The sequence below is a fragment of the Rutidosis leptorrhynchoides genome, chromosome 5, assembly GCF_046630445.1.
Source record: "Rutidosis leptorrhynchoides isolate AG116_Rl617_1_P2 chromosome 5, CSIRO_AGI_Rlap_v1, whole genome shotgun sequence".
Classification (NCBI taxonomy): Eukaryota; Viridiplantae; Streptophyta; class Magnoliopsida; order Asterales; family Asteraceae; genus Rutidosis; species Rutidosis leptorrhynchoides.
In genome coordinates this window covers 459,705,332-459,728,818 of record NC_092337.1, presented here as the reverse complement: position 1 = coordinate 459,728,818, position 23,487 = coordinate 459,705,332, and positions in this window count along the sequence as shown.

Sequence of the window (23,487 nt, the reverse complement as noted above, 5' to 3'; positions counted from 1 at the left end):
AAATTTGGATCCAAAACAATCTAAAAAATTCTAATACGATTGATAGAAATCAGTTGGACTTTTTGTTATGAACTTTGACTCGCGAATCAATGATCAAAAGGAAGAAGTACAACCTAAATTTTGCTTAAACATTAAAGAAATCATTGCTAACACGTTTGCGATTTCAGTTTTCATTAGCTGTTCCTGGATTGTTCCGTGGATCTACGCCGTTCGTCTTTTCAGTTAATGAAGAATGTAAGACAACTAGTTAAATGCTGTAAATGAAAGAATAGGAAAACAGTTTTCACGACTCGTCCTAATCCATCTGGACGAATACATTACATTTGGTTACATCGCGAGGTACTTGACCTCTATATGATACATTTTACAAACATTGCATTCATTTTTAAAAGACAAACTTTCATTACATCGAAAGTTGATGGCATGCATACCATTTCATAATATATCCAACTATAATTGACTTAATAATAATCTTGATGAACTCAACGACTCGAATGCAACGTCTTTTGAAATATGTCATGAATGACTCCAAGTAATATCTTTAAAATGAGCAAATGCACAGCGGAAGATTTCTTTCATACCTGAGAATAAACATGCTTTCAAGTGTCAACCAAAAGGTTGGTGAGTTCATTAGTTTATCATAAACAATCATTTCTATTATTTTAATAGACCACAAGATTTCTGTTTATAATTATATGTACACTCGCAAGTGTATAAAACCGTTCTGCTTATGTTGAGGCCTCAGTAACCAACCTTAACAATAATATAATAAGTCATCTTCGCAAAGATGGATATGTACACTCGCAAGTGTATTAATAATCCTCGAAGCACTAAACATCCGCCCACTAGCTCTTATGTCTAGTACAGCCTACAGGATGGGGGTGTTAAGCCCGATAGATCTATCTTTAGGATTCGCGCTCACATGCTCTTATAACATGTAACTAAATTACCTAGCACATCAATCAGCAGAATTATCATTTTTGATCACTTGTCTCTATTTCGTAAAGCATTTATAAAAGCAGTGCATGTATTCTCAGCCCAAAAATATATATTGCAAAAGCAATTAAAAAGGGAGCAAATGAAACTCACGATACTGTATTTTGTAGTAAAAATACATATGACGACATTGAACAATGCAGAGTTGGCCTCGAATTCACGAACCTATAACATTTGTATATATATTAACACACGTAATTGTAATTGAACAAATATTTATATTATTATTAGTGATAATTTTTATATTTATAATTTATATATTTTATTATATATTCATCTTGTATATTTTAGGTAAGTAACTAGGAGTATCAATATGTTTAGATTATAGGTGTTAAGTATATAATTACTCTTTCGTTTGCAAAATACTAGTTATAATAACACTAGAATAATTATAATGATAATAATAACAATTTTCATGCTACTACTAATAATAATGATAGTAATAATAATAGCTTTTATAAGAATATAGATTTAAAGTAATGATACTTTTAGTAATAATTATATTAATTTTTAATAATAACAGTACTTGTTAATGATATTTCATATTATCGAGAATCCTAATATTAATAATAATTCTTACATCAATAAAATGATACTAATACTTTTATTAATGAAAATAATAATAAATTATATTATTTTCATACTATTAATGATAATAATAATCATAATCATAATAATGATAATAATATTTATACTTAGACATAAAATGATAAAATTTTATTTTAAATGATAATAATGTTAGTATTATCAATAATAATTACAATAATCATAATAATAATAAGAAGAATAATAATAGTAATAATAATAAGGAGATAATTAAATGAATAACTACCTCCATAATATGATTTCTGTAAAAAAAAATGTCCTGGTTCAGGTTTGAACCCCTGACCACTCACTTAACCCGAAAACCCCTTAACCATTCCACCATATTTGCTTTTCTACTTATATCCGAATTCCCGTTATATTTAATATATATTTCTGTTTCCTTTCTTCTTTCTTCTTCACAATCAGTTAACCAGTCGACCAAGGTTTTAAACTAATTATTAACATTTTTTTTCAAAATAAATTTTTGGATTGAAAATATATACAAAGACGACTTTTGATTAAACAGATTAATTCAAAACAGAAACAAAATAAAAAAAAAGGCTGCAACAGCTCGTTTATGTTATTCAAGAACTCAAAATTAATTACGATTATAGGGACTGTTATAGACCATACTTATAAAATAAAAATGGTTTCAAATCATGATTAGAAACTATCTGCTTCGTCAATTAAGTTTATAACATCACTACAAGCTCGAATTTGACGATGAACAGATCGTTTGACTTTTAGAAATTAGGTTTGACTTCGGAAATTTGAATTCAATATGATAAATTGGGATTTGTAACTTTCCAGAAAGCTTAAATGAAAAGTTTATAACGAAACTGTATTAATAGATTTTCAAAAATTGGATTGAATTCGAGATTTTCATAAAAAGTGACACGAACAGAGATACGAGCTGTATACATCTGGTTTTTGTTTAATTCATCCTATAAAAGCAAATGATATTGATTGTAACTGATAGTGGTAATAATAAATTGATTGATGTTGTCTAAAACACTGGGAAATTTGTTTGTTTTATAGCAAATGGTGAGCGACCAGAATATTTTCATCAGGTACGATTAATAAAAAAAATTAAAAGGTGAAAACAACTCTTAATTGAATTTGGATTGTAATGCCTGATTTGTACTAGCTGCAATCTGATACTGGAAATGAATCGTCATTAAGTTGATTTTGATAGAGAATAGAATACGTGATGTATCTATAATTATTTAGGTATAACCTATATATATATATATATATATATATATATATATATATATATATATATATATATATATATATATATATATATATATATATATATATATATATATATATATATATATATATATATATACTGTATCCTTATTTATTTATATATCTGATATGTATATATATACATACTGAATTTTTGTAATATTACTTAATAATATAATCTATTAATAAATAAATATATTGGTAATATTAATACCAATTTATAATAAAAATACTAATACTACTAATAATATTAATATTGATATTGATAAAATGATTAAGAATACTAATATTAACATTAATAATGATAAAAGTAATAATGATAATAAATATCCATTAATAATATTTAAAGTTGTAACCTTACTACTAATTATTTTATGAATAATGATATCAATGATCCTAACAATTACAAATCAATTATATCAAGTTCCATATTTATGTATTACACCTAATAATAATAACACTGTCATTAATATTAAATACTTATTCTAGTAATAGTAATGAAAGTAATAATAATAATATTGATATATCATTTATATTCTAACTTGTAATTTCAAATAATATACTAACTTTACATTTCATTGCTTACGTAATACTTATTCTATAAAATAACATATTAGAATGTTTAATATTTATATAGTTTATATACAACACACATATTATATTAATTATGTATATATGTATATATATATATATATATATATATATATATATATATATATATATATGTATATATATATATATGTATATATATATGTATATATATATATATATTTATATATCTTTATTTTAATAACATTTTAATTATTTTGTATATTACTCTACATATTTAATTCAAATTATTAAGTGGTTTTATATTAATTCAACTTAATATATACACTTATATTTATATTTACATACCTATATATTTATTTACTTATTTATTCACACACAATTTTGTTCGTGAATCGTCGGAATTGGTCGAGGTTCAATTGAATTCATGTAAACAGTTCCAAAATTTTAAGACTTAATTTTACAGACTTTGCTTATCGTGTCGATTTCATATAAAGATCAAGTTTAAATTTGGTCGAAAATTTCCAGGTCTTCACAGTACCTACCCGTTAAAGAAATTTTGTTCTGAAATTTGAGTGAGGTCGTCATAAATAACTATAAAAGTGTTTTCATGACGAATATGAGTTGATAAATAGAGTTTTATAATCATTGAGTAATATGGAATAAACAATTCGATTATTCGAAGCGTATGAATGAAGCTATCATAAGAGAGTGAAATGAATTAATGCAGATTCGTCTTGTTTGGTGACGTAGTCACGGTTGATTTCCGGAATTCCAGGGATTTAAAGATAATCTTCGAATCTATATAAGATTTGATTCTTCGGTAATTCAGGAAATTAGGATTTCTCTAATTAAATGCGGAGATCTACCTTGATTTCTCTGTCATATGTTTCACTATAACCTCTTCGTTTCCTTATATTTTGGAGTTCCATCCTTTTGCTTTCTCTTCTCGACTTTAAGTCAAGCGAATAATGGTCCAGAATTCTTAGGTATGAAGTTTCAAATTAATATGACTAATGTTCTAAGAAAGAATTGTATTAGCAAGAACTGATTTGTTAAATTACTAGACATCACAGAAAAGATAGAACTATCAAGAAAATATGTTCTTGATATGGTTATAGATAGAATGTCAGAGTCGTGTAACATGGCACATGATGACGTTAAGATCTGTGAATCATCACGTTTCATTTAGAAACTCAGCATGACTTACTGTAATATAATCACGTTGATCAAGTGTCATTATATTATACTAACTCATGCTTCAGTTCCCAACACAACTTCAATAACATTCATATTTTAAATTCGAAGGTTTACAGAATATAGAAACTAAATGGTTTCCTTTATGATGTAATACAGATAACGCGAAAAGACAAATGATTTCAGATAGGAATAGTTATGAAAATATCTTCAGAAATATCGAGGATATTTATAATAGGGAATACGATAATATTTTATAATTTTAGAATCAAATTGTGATGAAGAAATTCATTCACAATGATTTAGAGTGATTACGGTGCAAGGTATTCACTAAAGATTTCATCAGAATCAGAATCATCAGGATTCTTTATGTACAAGTTTAGTCCTTGTGATTTGTCCACAGTCTCCTTCGTAATTTTGCATAATCCGCTTTTTGATACTAAATTTTCTATTGAGCGTTTCCAACACTCCATTCTTTATCAACAAACTTTCGACTGTTATGGTCGTTTACAGTTTTTACTACTTCATTCAGCTTTTTCAACATTCAGAGTATTGATTCGTAGGCTGGATGCTTTTCAGAATTTCGGAGTGGAAGATCATAATTCTAAGAGATAAATGTTATATGTATACATATAACTGTTGATGTAGACATGCTGCGAGGTTTTAAAATACTGATTGTTGGTTCTCGGTAATTGATATGGCAATTCTCGTTACAAGATGCGGATGAGTATATGATAGGGTTTCGATAATATAATGATTTTTCGGAAAGTCAAAGATCAACGGAGTTGTTGGTAAGTTTACTGCTAATGTAGTGAGATATAAACGGTTCTCCGGTAACGATGATGAAGGGGTAACCATTATAATAAGGATTATTCGAATGTAAAATTGAAGTTGATTTGTTGGAGCTTTGACAAAATTGTCTAATTTGGAAAGGGATTGCCAAGTTACTTTCGGTAATAATAACGCCAAAGGAGCTAGCACAGATACGTGTTAAACGTTTGCTCAGGTTCCGAGTGTTTTCAATTGCATAATTATATGTATCAATCTTTTCTTTCGTAGATGAAGTGCAGTTAGTTCATCCTGTCGATGGAGGTGTTTTCAAGAATCATGAAAGGTTTAAACGCAGATTATAATTGTCAAGATACAAATGAGGTTTAAGATGAAATTAAGTGGCAAACTTGAAGAATTGTTTAGTTTCATATGTTATAATCAATATTTTAATTCATTTTAATTGTCCAATATTGGTAGTTCACAGTTAGCAGTCCACAATCATTAACTCAATAAATCATATATAGTTTATAATATTCAAATTAATTAATATGTATCTTGACCTGTGTACATGTCTCAGACTCGATCACAACTCAAAGTATATATATTATTGTAAAATCAACCTCAACCCTGTATAGCTAACTCAAGCATTACTGCATATAGAGTGTCTATGGTTATTCCAAATAATATATATAGATGCGTCGATATGATGTGTCAAAACCTTGTATACGTGTCCCGATATTTAAAGTGCGTAAAATAAATAACAGAAATTAAATGACGATAAATAAAATTGCGAGAAATAAAATTACGATAATAAATTGCGATAATTAAATGTAATAAGTTAGCTAGGAATAGTTAGCGTGAATTCTTAACAAGATTTTTTTTCTCATAGTTAATTCGTTTGTTTCTAACAAATTTTATTTTGTCCAATGTTTTCTTCATTATGCCACTTGTTGGATTCTGATAGGTCAAAATCTAAATATGAAATTGAATGAAAATGGTTATTCTACGGTGAACGGATACGTATATCTGTGGATGTAAGTAGGATAGTAAATGACTGTTGAATCAGATTCGAAGGAAATATAGCGTAACTTATTAATGTGAAATTTAAATATTCCTCGGGTATTACCTACCCGTTAAAATATTTTCACCATTAACAGTTTGTACAAAAGAACTTTTAATTACAATCTTTATGAAAATATATATACATATATATTTTCTTCAGATGTAATATAGATTTAATGAGTTAATATGATATTAACTCATCTGATTTACCGTTAAAACAAGAATATATAATCTCTAAAACATTAGAGATTACATAATCGCCAAGTCGAACGAAGATAAATGATGTAGAACGTCATGTAAAACGATGATTATATTCGAGGTACAGAATGAGATGTTGAGGCATGTGATGTTGAAACTTGGGTTGTTGATGGTACTGTTGGTGCCAGTGGTGTTGTTGAAGCTGGTAAGTTTTGCACCATATTCTCCAAAACTATTACTCGAGCACGAAATTCGTTGACTTCTTGTATTACTCCGGGATGATTGTCGGTCAGAACGAGTGGATGAATAAGGTTAAAAATTGTGGATAAAATATAATTGTGACGAGATACTCTGGAAATGAGAGAGAAAATGGTGTCTCGAACGGGTTCGCCGGTAAGTGCTTCAGGTTCATCGTCAAGAGGGTAATTTGGTTGGTGGAAAGGATCACCTTCTTCGCGTATCCATTGATTAAGTCAACTACGAATCCATCTCTAATTCATCCAGAATAGATGATGGCTAATTGGTTGATTCATTCCGGTTACACTGCTTTCGAAGCTCGAGTGGAAATCCATATCGGAATAGCTGTCGGAATAACTATCGGAATAGCTATCGAAATCTGAGGGACTCGAACTGGTTGAGGGATTCATCTCGTACGATCAGATGAAGTATTTTTGATAAGAAATAGATTATAGGATGTAGATTAGTACCCTGCAATACATAATTTACATATGCATATATAATTCTAAAATCCCATAATTTACGGAGGAATCTACGGAAACTGTCAGGCAAAGGTAACAATAACAGATACGCTAAGATATGAATTTATGTAAAGACCCGTCAAAATCGCTATTGACGTGGCACATTAATCATTGATTCCACAGTGAGGTTTTGACCTCTATATGATACGTTTTGATAAAATATTTCATTCATTAAAATAAGTGACTTTCTAAACATAGAAAGTTATAAACATGTGGGCGAGTGCTTAGGTATAAGCAAAACCCCAAAATACATAAGTCTTTAATTTACAGGTTGACATCACAGTCCAATTATTTATTACACAACGCAGTTTTATTTTGAATGCAATAAACTTTGTACAAAGCATGAGAGACTCCATGCAGGCAACAAGCACATCACAGCGGAAGCAGTCTAAGGACCTGAGAATAAAACATGCTAAAAAGTCAACACGAATGTTGGTGAGTTATAGGTTTAATTGCTCGAGTCATAAACATATATAAAGATAGACCACAAGATTTCATCAAAAGTTTATCAATAGATTCTACGTAACAGAACACCCTGGTAACTAAACTTAACGCTATAGTGATAATTACCCCATTCGTTTTAATACACGCAAACCAACTTGTCTTAAACTCAAATAACATACGTCCGTTAAAAGGCTAGCGCTCTAGCTCGGACGGGGATGTCAAGCCCTATGGATCCATATACAATTATTCACGCCCACCAGTCCATATCCTATGTACTGGCAGCTACTAGTTACCAAAGCTAAGGGATTTTCGATTTAACTCAGTGTAGAATTTAGTATGTACTTGTGTCTTATTGCGTTTAAAATAAATTGCATGTATTCTCAGCCCAAAAATATTTAGAGTATTTAAAAAGGGAGACTATAACTCACGGTTCAATATTGAGACTCAATATTGTAGGCAAATTGCGTAGACGTAATGATGGTAGATGACTATATGGTTGGCCTTGGATTCAAGAACAATACCCCGAATAATACCCAATATTTCCTTAGCTTAAAACGGTTTGAAACCCGAATTAAAAACACCCACGTATATACCTTATTATTATTAAACTTAAATTTAAAATTATAATTATAATATAAATATATATATATACACTGAAAATTTATTGTGAAATATAACGTCGAGTAAACAGCCTTTTATAGGCATGTTTCCTGATTTTGGTCCCCATGCGATCGCATGGGTTTTCAGTGCTTTTCCCATGCGATCGCATGGCATTTTGTTTGCTAGTTCGTCAACATAATATTTACTGTAGCAAATATTGTTTTTGGTCCCCATGCGATCGCATGGGTTTTTAGTGCTTTTGCCATGCGATCGCATGGCTAGGCTGAATAGCTCATTTCTGCTTGTTTTCTAGTTCGTCGACATCAAATAGTGTACTGTAGCAAATAGTGTTTTTACTGTAGCAAATCACTGTAGCAAAGTCGTTTTCACTGTAGCACTGTAGCAAAGTCGTTTTCACTGTAGCACTGTAGCAAAATACGGTTTCACTGTAGCAAATAGTGTTTTACTTGTACATCTTATAATATATATATATACATCTTTTAATATATATATATATATATATATATATATATATATATGTATATTTACATAATATTAATTCATATAGAGAATTGGTTTACATTAGTCGAAATTTTTCGGGTCATCACATAACCTCCCCGTTAAAGAAAATTTTGTCCCGAAATTTTGAGTGGTACCTATTTTATGAGCGATATTAGTGAACAAATGTGGATACTTTTACTTCATTTGATCCTCACGTTCCTAAGTAAACTCGGGTCCTCGTCTAGCGTTCCAACGAACCCTAACTATCGGTATTTTGCTTTGTTTTAATTGTTTGACCTCACGGTCCATGATTTCAATAGGTTCTTCGATAAAATGGAGTTTATCATTGATTCGTATTTCATCAAGAGGAATTACGACATCCTCTTCAGCTAAACATTTCTTTAAATTTGACACGTGAAATGTGTCATGAACACTACTAAGTTCTTGCGGTAGCTTTAATCGATAAGCAACTGCTCCAATTCTTTCGGTGATTTCAAAGGGTCCTACGTACCTAGGACTTAGCTTTCCTCATTTACCGAATCGTACAACGCCTTTCCAGGGTGACACTTTCAACATGACTTTGTCGCCCACTTGAAATTCTAGCGGTTTTCTTCTTACATCAGCATAACTCTTTTGGCGACTCATGGCCGTTTTCAATCGCTGTTGTATTTGAATGATCTTTTCGGTGATTTCATGAATAATTACTGGTCCGGTAAGTTGTCTTTCTCCTACTTCACTCCAACAAATAGGAGACCTGCACTTTCTACCGTAAAGTGCTTCAAATGGCGCTGCGTTGATGCTCGTATGATAGCTGTTATTGTATGAGAATTCTACCAATGGTAGATATTTATCCCATCTGTTTCCGAAATCGATGACACATGCCCTCAGCATGTCTTCTAGGGTTTGAATGGTTCTTTCACTTTGGCCATCTGTCTGTGGGTGATAAGCGATGCTCATATCTAATCGAGTTCCCAATGCTTTTTGTAATGTCTGCCAGAAACGTGATGTAAATCGGGTGTCGCGATCAGATATGATGGAGATAGGTACACCATGCCTGGAAACTACTTTCTTCAGATATAGGCGTGCTAATTTCTCCATACTGTCTGTCTCCTTTATTGGTAGAAAGTGAGCTGATTTAGTTAGACGATCAACTATCACCCAAATAGTATCATGACTTCTTGCAGTCCTTGGCAATTTCGTAATGAAATCCATGGTTATTCTTTCCCATTTCCACTGCAGAATTTTCGGTTGTTGCAGTAATCCCGACAGCTTTTGGTGCTCAGCTTTGACCTTTGCACACGTCAGACATTTGCTTACATAAGTAGCAATTTCTGTCTTCATATTAGGCCACCAATAGAATTTCTTGAGATCATGGTACATTTTCCCATTTTCTGGGTGAATTGAGTACCTCGTTTTGTGTGCTTCATCTAGTACTAGTTGCCTTAGGTTACCATGTCTTGGTACCCATATCCTACCAGCAAAATACAGGGTTCCATCGGCTTTTACTTCAAGCTGTTTTTCTAACTCTCTGCTCATTTCGCCTTTTTCATTTTTTTTCTTTTAAAGCCTCTAACTGTGCTGCTTGAATTTGCTTTATGAGATCAGTACGAATTGTAATATTCAAAGCTCGGACCCTAAGAGGTTTTACTCTTTCTTTCCGACTTAGGGCATCAGCTTCAACATTAGCCTTTCTGGGGTGGTAACGGATTTCACAATCGTAATCGTTTAACAACTCTACCCAGTGACGTTGCCTCATATTGAGTTGTTTTTGATCAAAAATATGCTGAAGACTCTTATGGTCGGTGTATACTATACACTTGGTGCCATATAGATAGTGTCTCCATATTTTGAGTGCAAAAACTACTTCTCCAAGTTCCAAATCGTGCGTCGTATAGTTCTTTTCATGAATTTTTAGTTGTCGTGAGGCATATGCGATAACTTTTGTGCGTTGCATTAATACACATCCTAAACCTTGGCGCGAAGCATCACAATAGATCACGAAATCATCATTTCCTTCCGGTAATAACAAAATGGGTGCAGACGTTAACTTCTTCTTTAATAACTGGAATGAGGATTCCTATTCCGTGGACCAATCATACTTCTTTCCCTTTTGAGTCAATGCAGTTAAGGGTTTGGCGATTCTAGAGAAATCTTGAATGAATCTTCGATAGTAACCAGCAAGACCTAAGAATTGGCGGATTTGTGTTGGAGTCTTCGGTGTTTCCCATTTACTAATGGCTTCGATCTTGGCAGGGTCAACTTTAATTCCATGTTTACTGACAACATGGCCCAAAAATTGTACTTCTTGTAACCAGAAATCACACTTCGAAAATTTTGCGTACAATTCTTCTTTCTTGAGTATCTCTGGTACCAGTCTTAAGTGTTGCTCATGTTCTTCCTTGTTCTTCGAGTAAATCAATATGTCGTCGATAAAAACAATGACAAATTTGTCTAAATACGGTCTACAGATGCGATTCATTAGATCCATGAATACTGCTGGAGCATTAGTTAATCCAAAAGGCATGACTAGAAACTCATAGTGACCGTAACGGGTTCTGAACACGGTTTTAGGAACATCTTCTTCCTTCAATCTCAGCTGATGATATTCGGAGCGTAGATCAATCTTAGAATAAACACTTGATCCTTGCAATTGATCAAACAAATCATCAATCCTCAGTAATGGGTACCGATTCTTGATCGTTAATTTGTTTAATTCTCGGTAATCTATGCACATTCTCATAGATCCATCCTTCTTCTTGACGAACAGAATAGGAGCACCCCAAGGTGAAAAACTGGGACGAATAAATCCACAGTCCGTTAATTCTTGCAACTGGTCTTGTAATTCTTGCATTTCTGAAGGTGCAAGTCTATATAGAGATCGGGCTACAGGTGCAGCTCCTGGTATGAGATCAATCTGGAATTCTACACATCTATGTGGAGGTAGCCCTGGTAATTCTTCTGGAAATACTCCGGGATATTCTCTTACAACCGGCATGTCATCAATGCTTCTTTCTTCACTATCGATCTTCTTTACGTGTGCCAGAATAGCATAACAACCTTTTCTTATAAGTTTCTGAGCCTTCATACAGCTGATAAGGTTCAGCTTCGAGTTGCTCTTCTCCCCATAAATCATTAATGAAGTTTCATCCTTACGAGGGATGCGGATTGCTTTTTCAGCGCAAACAACTTCCGCTCTTGTTTTGGACATCCAGTCCATGCCAACGATTACGTCAAAACTTCCTAATTCTACGGGTATCAAATCGATTTTGAAGGTTTTACCAGCGAGATTTATTTCGCAACCATGGCAAATTTTATCGGCTTTTATCAGTTTACCATTAGCTAATTCAATAGTATATTTATCGTCTAGAGGCAATGATGCACATTTTAGTTTAGAACTAAAGTCTTTACACATATAACTTCTATCAGCACCTGTATCAAACATAATAGAAGCTAGTTGATTATTAACGGTAAACGTACCCGTGACAAAATTAAGATCCTCACGTGCTTCACTGGTACTAACATTAAATGCCCTCCCACGTGCGGGTTCTTTGTTCTTCTCCTTATCAGGGCATTGATTTATAAAGTGACCAGACTTTCCGCATCCAAAACATTTCTTGACATTGGTCGGTTTTGTCTTTACTTCAGAAACGGTGGCATAACAATCTTTCACCACATGTCCTTTCTTGTTGCACTTATCACAGACCACTTGGTAATAACCTGCATGATGTGTGTAATATCTTTTGCAGAACGGATGGGGTCCCTTATAGTTTGGACTTGCAGTTGCCCCATCTTGTTTACCTTTAAAAGTTTTTTGTTTCTTCAGGTGAATACTTTTGCCCTTATAGTCTTCCCATTTCCTCTTTCCTTCAGTTGTCTTGACTTCGGTAATTGGTGCCTTAATCGAACTCTCTGTGATCTGGTCCATGAGTTGGTGTGCATTGTCATGGCTTCCTGCATCGTATTCGGATTGGACGATGTAACATTTCCTTTGATATTGATCGATAAACCGTCAATATACATTTCTATCTTTCGTTTCTCGTTTGGCACCAATTTAGGACACAACAAGGCTAGTTCCATGAAACGCTTTTCATAGTTATTGATATTCGCACCGAAAACCTTCAGACTACGTAACTCAGATTCCATTTTTCTGATCTCGTTTCGAGGACAGTACTCCTCGATTAGCATCTTTTTCAGTTCTTCCCAAGAGATATCATATGCCATATCTACTCCTTCTGCTTTAGCATAATTGTTCCACCAAGTAAGTGCACCGTCTTGCAACGTGCACGAAGCATACTTTGACTTGTCTCCGTTCGCACAATTACTGATTTTGAAAACGGACTCCATCTTTTCAAACCATCGGGTTAGACCGACTGGTCCCTCGGTTCCACTAAACGTCTGTGGTTTGCATCCTTGAAAAGTTTTGTATGAGCATCCGTTTTGTGAGTTTGTGTTTACGGCTGCTGCTTCGGCTGTTGCTTTTGCTGCCTCAGCTGCAGCAATTCTTTCATTCACACGTTTCTCGACTAGTTCCTCAAACTCAGCATCCGACATTTGAGACATGTTTCTTCAATAAATACAACAGAGATAATTTAATCATATAGAATATTATAGGTAAAATGAGTTGTCAATAGTTAATCGTAGCATATTAATAATATGAACCAATTATTATAAAAGTCTTTTCTTCTTATTAGCATTTTATAATTATTTCTAGGGTATTACCTACCCGTTAAGTTCATACATAATAGCTAGTACAAGGAATTAACTACTAAAATCCTAATAATATTCCACTATGAAAAATTATAGCGAGTTACTACGTGAATAAGTATTAATAATACAAATAATCATTCCATGCATTTATTATTAATAAACCAAAATAATACAATACCATACAATACCGATATTTTACATAACAAGATAAAGTAGCACAAATAAGCAATAAAATAGCGCATGGAAGATTTATGGTTGCGAGGTCGTTTATTCAGAACTATCAGAAACTTCTTCCTATTTGATTCTCTCTGCCAATTGTTTGTGTGCACATGGTCCGACAGACATTCTGGCAGTGTATTTAAGTTTTGGTTGGGGTTTTGAGGTACCCGTTGCCTCAGTGGGTTTAATACAATAAGGGTGGTTACGGATCGAATGGTCCTGTTCCTTTTTAATAATTAAGGACTTTTTATTTTTGTGGTTGTTTTTATTATCTATAGCAAGTTGGAATTTCTCCTTAGTGACTTCTTTTATTTCATTAGAGAAATCCTCCTCCTCACTGATCTCGTCTGATGGCGAACTATCTGAGTCATGTGTAGGAGAATATGATGACGAACTGTCTGCATCATGTATACGAGAATATGTACCGGTGGTCATGAACCGAAATCTGCCAGGCAATATATTCACAACCCGCCTGTCGGCGGTGTATCTGGCCCAATGTCCATGTTTATTTAGAAATGGACGATCCTCATTTACTCCAGGGATCATGGGTCCATGCCAACGATATTGTGGCTTCGGAAAACTAGAGCTGGGTGGAGCTGGAACCTCCTCTGGGTTTACCGGGAGTTGAGATTCCCCGGCTAACACAATTTCTTCTTTAATAGGTATTGGAACGCCCTTTTCAGTTGTGGATGTAATAGATTCAGTGTCCGATTCCGAGTCGTACAAAATGATAGGATTAGAAGAAGTCATCTATCACATAATTGAAACAACAATTACGTTAGCATATAAATATATCACATATATTGTTTTTGACCAAATGATAAGCAAAAATCAGTAAAAATAGATATGGTCATAGTCCAGACTCACTAATGCATCCTAACAATTACCAGTTAAACACACTAATGTAATTTCTGGTTTCCTATGACCTCAAGCTCGGATACCAACTGTAACGACCCGTCAAAATTGCTATTGACGCGGCACGTTAATCATTGATTCTACAGTGAGGTTTTGACCTCTATATGATACGTTTTGATAAAATATTGCATTCATTAAAATAAGTGACTTTCTAAACATAGAAAGTTATAAACATGTGGGCGAGTGCTTAGGTATAAGCAAAACCCCAAAATACATAAGTCTTTAATTTACAGGTTGACATCACAGTCCAATTATTTATTACACAACGCAGTTTTATTTTGAATGCAATAAACTTTGTACAAAGCATGAGAGACTCCATGCAGGCAACAAGCACATCACAGCGGAAGCAGTCTAAGGACCTGAGAATAAAACATGCTAAAAAGTTAACACGAATGTTGGTGAGTTATAGGTTTAATTGCTCGAGTCATAAACATATATAAAGATAGACCACAAGATTTCATCAAAAGTTTATCAATAGATTCTACGTAACAGAGCACCCTGGTAACTAAACTTAACACTATAGTGATAATTACCCCATTCGTTTTAATACACGCAAACCAACGTGTCTTAAACTCAAATAACATACGTCTGTTAAAAGGCTAGCGCTCTAGCTTGGACGGGGATGTCAAGCCCTATGGATCCATACACAATTATTCGCGCCCACCAGTCCATATCCTATATACTCGCAGCTACTAGTTACCAAAGCTAAGGGATTTTCGGTTTAACTCAGTGTAGAATTTAGTATGTACTTGTGTCTTATTGCATTTAAAATAAATTGCATGTATTCTCAGCCCAAAAATATTTAGAGTATTTAAAAAGGGAGACTATAACTCACGGTTCAATATTGAGACTCAATATTGTAGGCAAATTGCGTAGACGTAATAATGGTAGATGACTGTATGGTTGGCCTTGGATTCAAGAACAATACCCCGAATAATACATAATATTTCCTTAGCTTAAAACGGTTTGAAACCCGAATTAAAAACACCCACGTATATACCTTATTATTATTAAACTTAAATTTAAAATTATAATTATAATATAAATATAAATATACACTGAAAATTTATTGTGAAATATAACGTCGAGTAAACTGCCTTTTATAGGCATGTTTCCTGATTTTGGTCCCCATGCGATCGCATGGGTTTTCAGTGCTTTTGCCATGCGATTGCATGGCGTTTTGTTTGCTAGTTCGTCAACATAATATATATACTGTAGCAAATAGTGTTTTTGGTCCCCATGCGATCGCATGGATTTTCAGTGCTTTTGCCATGCGATCGCTTGGCTAGGCTGAACAGCTCATTTCTGCTTGTTTTCTAGTTCGTCGACATCAAATAGTGTACTATAGCAAATAGTGTTTACTGTAGCAAAATAGTGTTTACTGTAGCAAAATAGTGTACTGTAGCAATCACTGTAGCAAAGTCGTTTTCACTGTAGCAAAGTCGTTTTCACTGTAGCACTGTAGCAAAATACGGTTTCACTGTAGCAAATAGTGTTTTACTGTAGCAAATAGTGTTTTACTTGTACATCTTAAAATATATATATATATATATATATATATATATATATATATATATATATATATATATATATATATATATATATATATATATATATATAAATATATACATAATATTAAATCATATAGAGAATTGATTTAAATTAGTCAAAAAATTTCGGGTTATCACAATTTATCTATACACTGTCTATGCAATAGAGGCAGTAAGACGTGTCTATACTTTAAGGGTGATAAGCAAATAATTTTTCGACACTAAATGATAAGCAAAACTTTTGACATGCAGACACGCTCGAAGTCCAGACTCACTAATGTATCTAAACAACTATCAGTTAGACACACTAATGCAAGACCTGGTTCGCTAAGACCACCGCTCTGATACCAACTTTAACTCAGTTGGGGACACCACGTCCCACCCAGTGCCTTCCCAGCTAACCGCCTGGTGACCACTGAGTGTACCTCAGACACTGATTTTACGACCCTGCCTCTCGGCAAAACCAACCATATTCGGACCGCGAGGAGTAAGAGCCAATGTTTCATCACAGGTAACACTGTGAGAACCCCATCTACGATTAAGCCGACGACACAGCTTAAACCTGCTCTGATACCAACTTTCACGACCCGTCCTAATCTATCTGGACAAATACATTACATTTGGTTACATCGCGAGGTACTTGACCTCTATATGATACATTTTACAAATATTGCATTCGTTTTTAAAAGACAAACGTTCATTACATCAAAAGTTGACGGAATGCATACCATTTCATAATATATCCAACTATAATTGACTTAATAATAATCTTGATGAACTTAACGACTCGAATGCAACGTCTTTTGAAATATGTCATGAATAACTCCAAGTAATATCTTTAAAATGAGCAAATGCACAGCGAAATATTTCTTTCATACCTGAGAATAAACCTGCTTTCAAGTGTCAACCAAAAGGTTGGTGAGTTCATTAATTTATCATAAACAATCATTTCCATTATTTTAATAGACCACAAGATTTTCGTTTATAATTATATGTACATTCGCAAGTGTATAAAACCGTTCTGCTTATGTTGAGGCCTCAGTAACCAACCTTAACAATAATATAATAAGTCATCTTCGCAAAGATGGATATGTACACTCGCAAGTGTATTAATAATCCTCGAAGTACTAAACATCCGCCCACTAGCTCTTATGTCTAGTGCAGCCTACAGGATGGGGGTGTTAAGCTCGATAGATCTATCTTTAGGATTCGCACTCACATGCTCTTATAACATGTAACTAAATTACCTAGCACATCAATCCGCAGAATTATCATTTTTGATCACTTGTCTCTATTTCGTAAAGTATTTATAAAAGCAGCGCATGTATTCTCAGCCCAAAAATATATATTGCAAAAGCAATTAAAAAGGGAGCAAATGAAACTCACGATACTATATTTTGTAGTAAAAATACATATGACGACATTGAACAATGCAGGGTTGGCCTCGGATTCACGAACCTATAACATTTGTATATATATTAACACACGTAATTGTAATTAAACAAAAATTTATATTATTATTAGTGATAATTTTTATATTTATAATTTATATATTTTATTATATATTCATCTTGTATATTTTAGGTAAGTAACTAGGAGTATCAATATGTTTAGATTATAGGTGTTAAGAATATAATTACTCTTTCATTTGCAAAATACTAGTTATAATAACACTAGAATAATTATAATGATAATAATAACAATTTTCATGCTACTACTAATAATAATGATGGTAATAATAATAGCTTTTATAAGAATATAGATTTAAAGTAATGATACTTTTAGTAATAATTATATTAATTTTTAATAATAACAGTACTTGTTAATGATATTTCATATTATCGAGAATGCTAATATTAATAATAATTCTTACATCAATAAAATGATACTAATACTTTTATTAATGAAAATAATAATAAATTATATTATTTTCATACTATTAATAATAATAATAATAATCATAATCATAATAATGATAATAATATTTATACTTAGACATAAAATAATAAAATTTTATTTTAAATGATAATAATATTAGTATTATCAATAATAATTACAATAATCATAATGTTAATAACAATAATAATAATAGTAATAATAATAAGTAGATAATTAAATGAATAACTACCTCCATAATATGATTTCTGTAAAAACAAATGTCCTGGTGCAGGCTTGAACCCCCGACCACTAGCTTAACCTGAAAACCCCTTAACCATTCCACCATATTTGCTTTTCTGCTTATATCCGAATTCCATTTATATTTAATATATATTTCTATTTCCTTTCTTCTTTCTTCTTCACAATCAGTTAACCAGTCGACCAAGGTTTTAAACTAATTATTAACATTTTTTTTCAAAATAAATTTTTGGATTGAAAATATATACAAAGACAACTTTTGATTAAACAGATTAATTCAAAACAGAAAAAAATAAAAAATAAAAAGGCTGCAACAGCTCGTTTATGTTATTCAAGAACTCAAAATTAATTATGATTATAGGGACTGTTATAGACCATACTTATAAAATAAAAATGGTTTCAAATCATGATTAGAAACTATCCGCTTCATCAATTACGCTTATAACATCACTACAAGCTCGAATTTGACGATGAACAGATCGTTTGACTTTTAGAAATTAGGTTTGACTTCGGAAATTTGAATTCAATATGATAAATTGGGATTTGTAACTTTCCAGAAAGCTTAAACGAAAAGTTTATAACGAAACTGCATTAATAGATTTTCAAAAATTGGATTGAATTCGAGATTTTCATAAAAAGTGACACGAACAGAGATACGAGCTGTATACATCTGGTTTCTGTTTAATTCATCCTATAAAAGCAAATGATATTGATTGTAACTGATAGTGGTAATAATAAATTGATTGATGTTGTCTAAAACACTGAGAAATTCGTTTGTTTTATAGCAAATGGTGATCGACCAGAATATTTTCATCAGGTACGATTAATAAAAAAAAATTAAAAGGTGAAAGCAACTCTCAACTGAATTTGGATTGTAATGCCTGATTTGTACTAGCTGCAATCTGATACAGGAAATGAATCGTCATCAAGTTGATTTAGATAAAGAATAGAATACGTGATGTATCTATAATTATTTAGGTATAACCTGTTTATATATATATATATATATATATATATATATATATATATATATATATATATATATATGTATATATATATATATATATATATATATATGTATGTATATATATATATACATATTACTGTATCCTTATTTATTTATATATCTGATATGTATATATATACATACTGAATTTTTGTAATATAACTTAATAATATAATCTATTAATAAATAAATATATTGGTAATATTAATACCAATTTATAATAAAAATACTAATACTACTAATAATATTAATATTGATATTGATAAAATGATTAAGAATACTAATATTAACATTAATAATGATAAAAGTAATAATGATAATAAATATCCATTAATAATAATTAAAGTTGTAACCTTACTACTAATTATTTTATGAATAATGATATCAATGATCCTAACAATTACAAATCAATTATATCAAGTTCCATATTTATGTATTATACCTAATAATAATAACACTGTCATTAATATTAAATACTTATTCTAGTAATAGTAATGAAATATATTTATATATATATATATATATATATATATATATATATATATATATATATATATATATTTTTATATATCTTTATTTTAATAACATTTTAATTATTTTGTATATTACTCTACATATTTAATTCAAATTGTTAAGTGGTTTTATATTAATTCAACTTAATATATACACTTATATTTATATTTACATACCTATATATTTATTTACTTATTTATTCACACACAATTTTGTTCGTGAATCGTCAGAATTGGTCGAGGTTCAATTGAATTCATGTAAACAGTTCTAAAATTTTAAGACTTAACTTTACAGACTTTGCTTATCGTGTCGATTTCATATAAAGATCAAGTTTAAATTTGGTCAAAAATTTCCGGGTCGTCACAGTACCTACCCGTTAAAGAAATTTCGTTCCGAAATTTGAGTGAGGTCGTCATAAATAACTATAAAGGTGTTTTCATGACGAATATGAGTTTATAAATAGAGTTTTATCATCATTGAGTAATATGGAATAAACAATTCGATTATTCGAAGCGTACTAATGAAGCTATCATAAGAGAGTGAAATGAATTAATGCAGATTCGTCTTGTCTGGTGACGTAGTCACGGTTGATTTCCAGAATTCTAGGGATTTAAAGATAATCTTCGAATCTATATAAGATTTGATTCTTCGGTAATTCAGGAAATTAGGATTTCTCTAATTAAATGCGGAGATCTACCTTGATTTCTCTGTCATATGTTTCACTATAAATCCAACCTCTTCGTTTCCTTATATTTTGGAGTTCCATCCTTTTGCTTTCTCTTCCCGACTTTAAGTCAAGCGAATAATGGTCCAGAATTCTTAGGTATGAAGTTTCAAATGAATATGACTAATGTTCTAAGAAATAATTGTATTAGCACGAACTGATTTGTTAAATTACTAGACATCACAGAAAAGATAGAACTATCAAGAAAATATGTTCTTGATATGGTTATAGATAGAATATCAGAGTCGTGTAACATGGCACATGATGACGTTAAGATCTGTGAATCATCACGTTCCATTTAGAAACTCAGCATGACTTACTGTAATATAATCACGTTGATCAAGTGTCATTATATTATACTAACTCATGCTTCAGTTCCCAACACTACTTCAATAACATTCATATTTTAAATTCGAAGGTTTACAAAATATAGAAACTAAACGGTTTCCTTTATGATGTAATACAGATAACGCGAAAAGACAAATGATTTCAGATAGGAATAGTTATGAAAATATCTTCAGAAATATCGAGGATATTTATAATAGGGAATACGATAATATTTTAGAATTTTAGAATCAAATTGTGATGAAGAAGTTCATTCACAATGATTTAGAGCGATTACGGTGCAAGGTATTCGCTAATGATTTCATCAGAATCATCAGGATTCTTTATGTACAGGTTTAGTCCTTGTGATTTGTCCACAGTCTCCTTCGTAATTTCGCATAATCCACTTTTTGATACTAAATTTTCTATTGAGCGTTTCCAACACTCCATTCTTTATCATCAAACTTTCGACTGTTATGGTCGTTTACAGTTTTTGCTGCTTCATTCAGCTTTTTCAACATTCAGAGTATTAATTCGTAGGCTGGATGCTTTTCAGAATTTCGGAGTGGAAGATCATAATTCTAAGAGATAAATGTTATATGTATACAAATAACTGTTGATGTAGATATGCTGCGAGGTTTCAAAATACTGATTGCTGATTCTCGGTAATTGATATGGCAATTCTCGTTACAAGATGCGGATGAGTATATGATAGGGTTTCGATAATATAATGATTTTTCGGAAAGTCAAAGATCAACGAAGTTGTTGGTAAGTTTACTGCTAATGTAGTGAGATATAAATGGTTCTCCGGTAACGATGATGAAGGGGTAACCTTTATAATAAGGTTTATTCAAATGTAAAATTGAAGTTGATTTGCTGGAGCTATGACAAAATTGACTAATTTGGAAAGGGATTGCCAAGTTACTTTCGGTAATAATAACGCCAAAGGAGCTAGCACAGATACGTGTTAAATGTTTGCTCAGATTCCGAGTGTTTTCAATTGCATAATTATATGTAACAATCTTTTCTTCCGTAGATGAAGTGCGGTTATTTCATCTTGTCGATGGAGGTGTTTTCAAGAATCATGAAAGGTTTAAACGCAGATTATAATCGTCAAGATACAAATGAGGTTTAAGATGAAATCAAGTGGCAAACTTGAAGAATTGTTTAGTTTCATATGTTATAATTAATATTTTAATTCATTTTAATTGTCCAATATTGGTAGTCCACAGTTAGCAGTCCACAGTCACTAACTCAATAATTCATATATAGTTTATAATATTCGAATTAATTAATATGTATCGTGACCCGTGTACATGTCTCAGACTCGATCACAACTCAAAGTATATATATTATTGTAGAATCAACCTCAACCCTGTATAGCTAACTCAAGCATTACTGCATATAGAGTGTCTATGGTTATTTCAAATAATATATATAGATTCGTCGATATGATATGTCAAAACCTTGTATACGTGTCCCGATATTTAAAGTGCGTAAAATAAATAACAGAAATTAAATGATGATAAATTAAATTGCGAGAATTAAAATTGCGATAATAAATTGCGATAATTAAATGTAATAAGTTAGCTAGGAACAGTTAGCTAGGAACAGTTAGTGTGAATTCTTAACAAGATTTTTTTTCTCATAGTTAATTCGTTTGTTTCTAACAAATTTTATTTTGTCCAATGTGTTCTTCATTATGCCACTTATTGGATTCTGATAGTTCAAAATCCAAATATGAAATTGAATGAAAATGGTTATTCTGCGGTGAACGGATACGTATATCTGTGGATGTAAGTAGGATAGTAAATGACTGTTGAATTAGATTGGAAGGATGTACAGTGTAACTTATTAATGTGAAATTTATATATTCCTCGGGTATTACCTACCCGTTAAAATATTTTCACCATTAACGGTTTGTACAAAAGAACTTTTAATTACAATCTTTATGAAAATATATATACATATATATTTTCTTCAGATGTAATGTAGATTTAATGAGTTAATATGATATTGACTCATCTGATTTACCGTTAAAACAAGAATATATAATCTCTAAAACATTGGAGATTACATAATCGCCAAGTCGAACGAAGATAAATGATGTAGAACGTCATGTAGAACGATGATTATATTCGAGGTACAGAATGAGATGTTGAGGCATGTGATGTTGAAACTTGGGTTGTTGGTGGTACTGTTGGTGCCGGTGGTGTTGTTGAAGCTGGTAATTTTTGCACCATATTCTCCAAAACTATTACTCGAGCACGAAATTCGTTGATTTCTTGTATTACTCCGGGATGATTGTCGATCGGAACGAGTGGATGAATAAGGTTTAAAATTGTGGATAGAATATAATTGTGACGAGATACTCTGGAAATGAGAGAGAAAATGGTGTCTCGAACGGGTTCGCCGATAAGTGCTTCTGGTTCATCGTCAAGAGGGTAATTTGGTTGGTGGAAAGGATCGCCTTCTTCG